The sequence below is a fragment of the Fukomys damarensis genome, unplaced genomic scaffold (assembly GCF_012274545.1).
Source record: "Fukomys damarensis isolate Sample0158 unplaced genomic scaffold, DMR_v1.0_HiC HiC_scaffold_36, whole genome shotgun sequence".
NCBI classification, from domain to species: Eukaryota; Metazoa; Chordata; class Mammalia; order Rodentia; family Bathyergidae; genus Fukomys; species Fukomys damarensis.
The window spans coordinates 9639153-9648639 of NW_022900948.1; the positions used below are offsets into that span (position 1 = coordinate 9639153).

Sequence of the window (9487 nt, forward strand, 5' to 3'; positions counted from 1 at the left end):
TCCTGCCTGGAGTTTGATCTGAAATTTAATCCACTGCTGGCCCTTCTCAGTGGATGGGGCTCTGGTGGAGTGTGGTCATGTGCCTACTCCCCTAATCCCCCACATGCAGGCAGGATATATATAGCCTCAAGGTATGCTGTGCTCACTGCTTCTACTCTCAGACTCCTTGGCAGTCTATCTGTGGGAGATCCTTGTTGCAGTCCTCTTGCCTTCTCCATTGCTGCTGACCCCTACAAGTCCCTATCATGGTGAATGGGGTTGCCATTGGGCAGTGGGGTGGGGTAGAGTAAGCATGCACAGAGGGCATAGATCCACAGGCTACATATGGACCCTGTAGTAGTTCCTAAAGTCTCCCAGCCTCTCCGTTCCTACTGCATCCTGGCAGCCAGGCTGAGAAAGGTGACTTTGCCAGACCAGTTCCATTTCAGGCTGGAAAGTGCTACCTGGGCATGGTCTTCTTGCTCAGAGGGTATCCTTTCCCTTTCCCCAGGCCTGCCACTGAGCTTGGAACATCAGGGAGCCTTCACGTTGGTCCTCAGGACTTGGAGAATCTGAACTCTCTCCCCACACTTCAAATGGCCTCACATTCCCACTCCCTAGGATGCCAACCCTGGAAGACTTGGGTGTGCTCCTTTGAGACCATGCACTCACTTCTGGATGGTCCGCCACACACTGACTTGTTGCTGAGTTACCCGTGGCCAGCTCTGAGCTCTGCCAGTTGTGCCAGTCCACCTGAGGAGAAGGCAAGGTCCTCTTTTGAAGGAAATAATTAACTCATTATGCCTCCTCCCTAGAGAGTGGAGGGCATTGGCCACCGACTTTGTATGGTGAACTCTAACAGTAGATGATTGTGTGGCCAAGTCACTATGTTGTGCAGGCTGGACTTGAACTTGTAATATTCTAGCTTCAGCCTCCTGGAGTGCTGGAAATACAAATGTGCAGCAGCATGCCAAGCTAAGATCTTTGCTAAGGAAGTGCTTTGTTAGAATGAGTGAATCTTCTCAAATACAGCACAGTATTTGCTTGACCTAGCCTGGATTCATCACAAACAGAGAGCTGCTTCTCTCCAGTTTCTGTGGCTGAAGAGTTTCCAAACTCAGATAAACCTGATGCAACAGTAATGAGTAAAGGGATCTCTAGAAGAATGTATGTTCTCCTGTAACCCTAGAGCTGGCTGAGTAGTCACAGGCAGTATTGAGTTTGCTGATGTAGTCAAGAACCTTGATTGTTTTATGGGAGGCACATGTGAGAAGTTGGTGAAATTGGGGATTTTATTATTTTGGGTTATGAATCTTAGAACTTCAAGAAGGTAGCTCATGTTAGATTATCATTTCTTTCTTTCTTTCTTTCTTTCTTTCTTTCTTTCTTTTTTTTTTTTTTTTAGTTAGGGCTCTCACTACTTGCTATGTTGCCCATGTTGGGTTTGGCCTTGTGGTTCTCCAGTCTCAGACCCTCAAGCATTTATGATTACAGTCCTGAGCCACAACACCTGGTGATATTTTCTTAAATTAGTTTCCTATTGGTTAAGCTTTTAAAAACTCAAAACTTATCTGGGTGTTGTGGCACACTTCTAGCCTGTAGCTATAGGCTGAGGCAGGAGGATCACTTCAATTTTAAGACCAGCCTTAACTACACAGGCCAATATGAACTATATACCAAGACCCTATCTTAAAAAATAAAACAAAACTAGAATCATTCATAGGAAAATGGATGCACATTGAGGCCACACTCTTAAGTGAAATAAATAGGACACATGTATAAATACTGAATAGTTTCTCTGGTGTGAAAAACTAAAAGTGTTAAGATCCAAATTATATAACTGACAGTGTGAAATAGGAAGAAAAGAGCTAAAGGTGTAGGGGAAGTGAGAAGGGTAGGGGAAAGGATATTAGGAAAAAGAAAAAATATGAGAAAAGAAAAAAACGGAAACAAAGTATTTGTAAATAGGGGAGAGGGAGGGGGTAAAGGGAGGGCAGGGGAATGGGGAAAAATGAGAACCACAATCTGTCATGTACAAGTCCCCAATGATGAATGCAACTGTACTGTACACTTAAAAAGTACCAATAAACTCAATGAAAAAGAATTAGATAGTGAAAGAAGAATGTTTTCTTCCAAAAGATTAAATTGTAGTTTGTTTTATTTTGTTCTTTGGGGTTTTTTTTGTTTTTTGTTTTTTGTTTTTGTTTGTTTGTTTGTTTTTGGTACCTGGGATCAAATTCAGGACCTTGAGCTTGACAGGCACGTGCAATGACTCTGAGATAAATCCATAGCGAATGATTAAATTCCTTTTACAAAAGTACTTCCCCAAATGAAAAGGCTACACTGACCATAGCTTTTAAAATGCAGCTGACTTCTACTTATCTAGCATTTTCCCCATAAGTCATGGCTAGAGTTGTTGGTTTAGGCTGGTTTTCAAGGGGAGAAGAAGAAGCTCTTGTTTTGTAAAGAATATGATGAAAGTCATACCAGAATGAATTCAGGAATTGCACAATAACACAATTAATCAGCCCTAGAATGGGGAATTTGGTATTAAGGAATCAGCAGGCATATAAGGAGCTGGGGGGAATTGGAATTGTGTTGCTAATAGAACAGATTGTACCATTCTAAAATGTAGAAACCTGAACTTGATCTGTGGCTTCAGAGCAAGGGTCTGGCTTTCCATAGTAGTTCATCAGCACAACTGGTCTTCCAAAGTGTATTTTTTCTGAATTATTTCTTCATTGAAGATCTCTACCCACCATAGAGTGTAGGCTGGACCAAGGAGGCACTCTGCCAATGAGCTACATCCTCAACCTACTTATGTTCAGAGACAGGCTCACTAAATTACCCAAGCTGGCCTTGAATTTGTGATCCTCCTGCCTCATTCTTAAAAGTAGCTGGAATTATGGGCACATGCCAACTATGCCCAGCTGCAATAGACTTTTGCTTATGAAACAGTCCATGGGCAAAAGTGGCCTCCAGAAGGCAGTTATCTGTCTTTGAAGGTCGATTAGTCATCCAGGTGTGACATTTCCACATTGTTCCTCTGATGTGTCATCTGACATTTGTCTGTCTTCCCTCCCACAGCGAGAAGGCATCTCCATTTTCATTGGCGAGGCTGGTGTCCAGATTGGCAATGCCTGCTGGGAGCTCTACTGCCTGGAACACGTCATCCAGCCTGATGGGCAGATGGCAAGTGACAAGAGCATTGTGGGAGGAGATGACTCCTTCAGCACCTTCTTCAGTGAGACTGGTGCTGGGAAACTTGTGCCTAGGACAGTGTTTGTGGACCTGGAACCCACAGTCGTTGGTGAGTGCACCTCAGAAACCCACAGGATTTCTCAGGGTGCTGGGACATGAGGTGTGGCCTGAGGGCCCTGTTGATGCCCCAGGCTTGAGGTGCAGATTTTTAGTCACAGATGGTGGGTTTCTTTTCCTCTTCCAGATGAAGTGCGCACTGGTACCTACCGCCACCTCTTCCGCCCTGAACAGCTCATCACAGGCAAGGAAGATGCTGCCAATAACTATGCCTGTGGGCACTACACCATTGGCAGGGAGATCTAAGACCCAGTCTTAGAGTGAATTCAGAAACTGGTGAGCACAGCACTTTAAATATTTTACAGTGGGGGTACAGTTTTGTCTTGCAGTTTTTTGTATTGCTTTTGTTTTTTGAGATGATATCTCACTGTGAAGTCTAGGCTATCCTTAAACTCATTGTGTGGCCCATGCAGCAATCCTACTGCCTCAGCCTCCTTAGTTCTGGGATTACACATGTGTGCTTCCATGGCTGGTCAAACTATGAGACTCATTGTCACGCGCACCTCGCCAGCAAGGAGCACGCAACACTCAGGATTCTTCTGAAGCACGCTTTATTGGAGGTTCTTCTGCATTCTTCAAGATGGCGGAAAGACCCCGAGCTGGACGCGAGCCTGCCTTTTATAGCCTCTCGGGTGACGTGGCCCATTTCTATTGGTCAATGCCGGCCTGCGTCATTCTGACGAGCCAAGCGCCTCCTCTGCGCAGGCGTGAACCGCCGTCACCGGCGGACTCACATCCGGGATTCATGCAGGGCATGAAGAGCCCGGAAACAATGGCGCGTGACATCTCCCCCTTCCTTAAAATAACTAGAGCTCAGGAGGAGCCTGTCAACCACCCCGGCCGGAAGGTGGTCGAAGCAGGTATTCCATGTGAGCAACTGTTGGATCACCTTAGCTCGTGCAATGAGGAGAACCTCTGAGCGGTGCAAAGGCTGATCAACAAGATTGTAAAAAGACATGCCTGATTCTGGTGCAATGGACTAATCCACAGAGTGCAGAGGCCATGTACAAGGAGGTAGAGAGATGCAGATATTTATGGCTCCCGAATGAGCAAGGCATAGGCAGATAATGACCAACGTTCAAGCTATTGTAAATTGGCCAACCAAACAGCAGGCGAGTATCCGGCTTCAAGGGCAGCAAAAGCTTGCATCAACATGATATTATCATTTTGTCTCTGTCGTCTCAGCTTACATAACCACCAAAATCCCAAAAACACTGCCAAAGCCAACAAAGCAATCATTGATCCCATTCCAGCCCACTCCTTCAGAATAGATACAGCACTTGCAATCCAATCAGATATACCTTGTGCAAAAACAATGTCTACTCGGGTAGAATTAACATGAGCAATGGCTACTCTCAATTGTCTAACCAAGTGATCAAAACGTCCCGTCCAATTAGATGTCAAATACATAGAGAGTTCCCTAGATAAATTCGCAGCTTCTGACATATTATGATATTGTACAGGTGTAACACAGAGTCCTGGCATCCTCCACATACATCCTATTTGGGCCAATTGCCATAACACATCAAGTTGCTCTTGCACTAAATCAACCCTTTGATTAACAATCATTAACCCTCCCTTCAAATGGGCATTAACAGAGGTTTGCATATCGAGCGCAGAGGCTACATTGGCTGACAAATTATTCAAAGCGGTTGCGGTTTGTACTGACGTGGAAAGAGAGACGGCGGCTGCGGTCGCACCAGCGGCTGCAATAGTTATCGCCGATACTATTGCTGCCGTAATCCCAAAGTCTCTCTTAGATCTTACAATACTCAAGGGATTCGAGACTTCCGTTGGTACAGGAATGAATCGAGGCATTCGAACGACCACAGCATGAAGAAATTTGGTAGCGTCCCAGCAGGATGCGTACCAACAAGTATCATTGGCACAATTCAGTTCCATAGTCTGTGAGAGAGTCACATTAGCCACAAGCCAAAGAAATGGTGGCCACACGCAAACTGGAGTGGGTGCGAAGGTGATGTTGCGCAGACCATTGAAGTGTTGTGGTGATGTTGATGGTCCTGTTGTTGGTGGTGAAAAGAACTAACCATAAGTAGGTGGAGCAGAAGAGAAGAGAGAATACCTGGACCAAAGGGTTATTGTCATAAACAATATGCTGGAAAACCTGCATGGTCAAACAATATAAATACATTTTGTATACCAGAAAAATAGCAATAATAATTATAATGAATTCTTATATCCTGTAATGTGGCTTTGTATCAACAGGATCTTCCCCCCCCTTTTTTTTTTAACAGAAAATAACCATCAGAAACATATTTATAATTCAGACCTTTGATAACCAACAATATTCCCAACAACATATTTAACAAGATGTATCTTTTTATAAGGCTATAAAAAATTATTTTGGTGGCTCCCATTAGTGAACAAAGATCAGAATAAACTTTCTGAGCAGCTGCTTCTTTATTCACCAACAGGAGCATATCCAAACTTGAAGGTTGTATTTAAATATCTTTTAAATTTTTTATTTGATCCTATAAAGCCAGGTTGTAGAAATCAACAATCTACTTGCATTTGACGTCATTCTGATCAAGAACATACAAACATCTTTGAACATTTAAGACAGACAAACATATAACACTTAAGACAGACAAACATATAAGACAATTTTAACGAGTGCACTCAGATGGTTTTGGCCAATTGAATTATCTTACTACTTCCTCTTTTTCGGGCGGCTCCCCTGAGGACTCCGACGCGGTCTCGGAGTCCTCCGAGGAGCCCTCCGAATTACTTTCCTTTTCTGCTAATGTTAATCTTTTTAGTTCATCTAGGGCAGGGTAGAGGCCCGTTGAGGCCTCAATAGGGCCGGAAATTTGGCTCCCTTCTTCTTGAGCTCCCATTATTCTCCGTTTTTGTCTAGACTTAATTCTTTCTTCCCTCTCCGTTTCTGATACACTGTCTTGATGCTCCCTAAACAATTTTTGTCCCTCGCGCACCTTGTCATTGCAGCGCTTATCCTCCAAACAGGCTCTAATCATCTTCCACACTGGTAAAACCCCCGGTCTTAAGGTATTCTTATCTTTCTCTCGCTGGAGGTCTTTTCCTAATTTTTCCCAGGATGGGATCGTGAGTGACCCGGTACCGCTGAACCAGGGCGCCGCTCGATCCACTTCCTTTAAAAACCTCCTTAAAACCTGCTCTGATATTTTTAACTCCCTTTCCTTCAACAGGCTTTGTAAAGCATAAACCAGTGATTGTGAAGTAGAATTCCCCATTTCTCCCTTATCTACGAAAGTAGGCGACCGACAAAGTTAAACCTGTTGGAGTAAACAAATTAAAACACCCGCCCACACCAGACAGCGTACCTCTCGGAAAGTTGGTGGATCCTCCCCTCCTGCTGCTCAGTTCTGAATCCTCCTGAAGTCAGGGGTCTCCGCTGATGCCGGCGATGATGGTCGTCGCTTCCCGGGTTTCGGCACCACTTGTCACGCGCACCTCGCCAGCAAGGAGCACGCAACACTCAGGATTCTTCTGAAGCACGCTTTATTGGAGGTTCTTCTGCATTCTTCAAGATGGCGGAAAGACCCCGAGCCGGACGCGAGCCTGCCTTTTATAGCCTCTCGGGTGACGTGGCCCATTTCTATTGGTCAATGCCGGCCTGCGTCATTCTGACGAGCCAAGCGCCTCTTCTGTGCAGGCGTGAACCACCGTCACTGGCGGATTCACCTCCGGAATTCATGCAGGGCATGAAGAACCCGGAAATAATGGCGCGTGACAACTCATCCCGTGCAATTAATTGGGCTGCTCTCAACATTAAATGGCCTCCTAAACCATATGGTCCTGGGTTATGGCACAACTGTCAGCAAGAGTACATACCCTTGCTCTTTCTGTGTGTTTTACTCAGCAGATTTGGGCAGTTGTGCTGATTCCTTTACCTGGTGTCAAGATAAGAAATGAGAACCCTTAACAGTGTCACCAACATTTAAGACCAGTGAGCCCCCTTCCTTTGAGCTGAGACCCCATCCATTTTGTAGTCATTTTAGTTGCTCTAAGTAGACACTCTTATGTGTAACTAATTGATCAATCTCATTTAAAAAAAAAAAGAAACTGGGCCTGTGCCCTATGTTAATAAAGCTCAGGGCTGTGGGTAAGCTAAGGGATAGCACTCTTGGCATGTGCAAGACCCTGGGTTCAGTCTGTAGCCCACCAAAATAAAAAAAAAAATCAGAGCATGAGAAGCCAGTGTAACTAATTATAAACAGCTAAAAGTAGAGACTACAGCAAAGCCAAAAGTGGAAAGGAATCAGAAGCTTCCTTAGGACAGAAGCAAGTAGCAGTCTTTGAAAATCTGAAGCTTTTGAGGAACAGTCACAGAAAAGCTGTGCCTGAACTTTAATGAGGCAGTACGCTGGCTCTGCGGCAGAAAAGTCTCAGGCAACTTCACACTGGGATGGTTGGTACATGCAATGGAAACATTGAATTGTTTTGATAAAGTCCTTGGAAATCCAGTGGCCTACTCTTTATGTATGTGGGCAGCTTGTAAGAAATTAACCAAAAATCAAGTGTGAATGCCAGGGTATAGCAGTTTGTCAGGAAAATCACACACAAAGCACAGCCACAAGTAGTCTGTTTTGCAAAGGATCATTCTTGGCTTCATACTTTCCTCAGATGTTTATTGCAGGCTTCCAGAAAAATAGGAATAATGATTCCTATCCCAGAAAAGCAAGCATCAGTGGAAAGCATTGACTTGGCAATCAGGGACCTGCTTTTAGGGGCAAATGAAGTAAAAGTCATTTAGGATTCAGAGGGGATAATCACTGAATGCCAAAACAATTGCACTTGTCCTTGGTATTATTATTGTGTCCCCAAGATATCTGAGAGATGGAATGGTAGACATAGGGCCTGCTGTATAGATTAGAAGTCTAGTGCAGCTTTCAGCAGATATCTCACTGCTAAAATTAATCCTTCTTTTACAGGCTGACCAGTGCTCAGGTCTACAGGGCTTCTTAGTTTTCCACAGCTTTGGTGGGGGAACTGGCTCTGGGTTCACCTCCCTGCTGATAGAACGTCTCTCTGCTGACTACGGCAAGAAGTCCAAGTTGGAGTTCTCCATTTACCCAGCCCCCCGGCTGTAGTGGAGCCCTACTTCTCCAACCTCACCACCCATGCCACCCTAAAGCACTCTGATTGTGCCTTCATGGTAGACTTTGAGGCCGTCTATGACATCTGTCGTAGAAACCTTGATATTGAGCTCCCAAGCTACACTAACCTGAGCCATCTTATGAGCCAGATTGTGTCATCCATCACCACTTCCCTCAGATTTGATGGAGCCCTGAATGTTGGTCTGACAATTTCAGACCAACCTGGTACCCTATCCCCTCATCCACTTCCCTCTGGCCCTTATGCCCCTGTCATCTCTGCTGAGAAAGCCTACCACGAGCAGCTTTCTGTAGCAGAGCTCACCGATGCCTGCTTTGAGCCAACCAACCCGATGGTGAAATGTGACCCTCGCCATGGTAAATACATGGCTTGCTGCCTCCTTTACCATGGTGATGTGATCCCCAAAGATGTCAGTGCTGCCATTGCCACCATCAAGTCTAAGCGCAGCATCCACTTTGTGGACTGGTGTTGCACTGGCTTCAAGGTGGGCATTAATTACCGGCCTCCCTCTGTGGTTTCTGGTGGAGACCTGGCCAAGGTACAGAGGGCTGTCTGCTTGCTGAGCAACACTACAGCCATTGCTGAGGCCTGGGCTAGCCTGGACCTCAAGTTTGATCTATTATATGCCAAGCGTGCCTTTGTTCACTGGTATGTGGGTGAGGGAATGGAGGAAGGGGAGTTTTCTGAGGCCCAGGAGGACAGGGCTGCCCTGGAGAAGGATTATGAAGAGATTGGTGCAGATCATGCTGAAGGAGAGGAAGAGGGTGAAGAGTATTAATCCGTCTGCTGCAATTTTAAGCTCCAATGTGTTACACTTTTTTTTCTATTCTGTGGAATTTAAGCGTTTTGCATTCTCAGGTTCAGCCTAGCTTGAATCATAGTAGATACTTGATCCACTATGACCAATTGAGATGATATATGAGGCCCCTGATTTTTGCTTTACTTGGGATTAAACCCAGGACCTTTGCACTGAATTATGTGCCCAACCTTTAAAAAATACTATTTTAAAATTTGAGACAAGGTGTTGAAAAATCATTGTAGGATACTGAAACTAGGAGGTGCTAGTCTATTC

At 44.9% G+C, this 9487-nt stretch overlaps 1 pseudogene; it reads left to right on the plus strand.

The window, feature by feature from the left end:
* Window positions 1-3076: 3076 nt before the first annotated feature.
* LOC104854410 lies at window positions 3077-9193 on the plus strand (annotated as a pseudogene).
* Window positions 9194-9487: the final 294 nt, after the last annotated feature.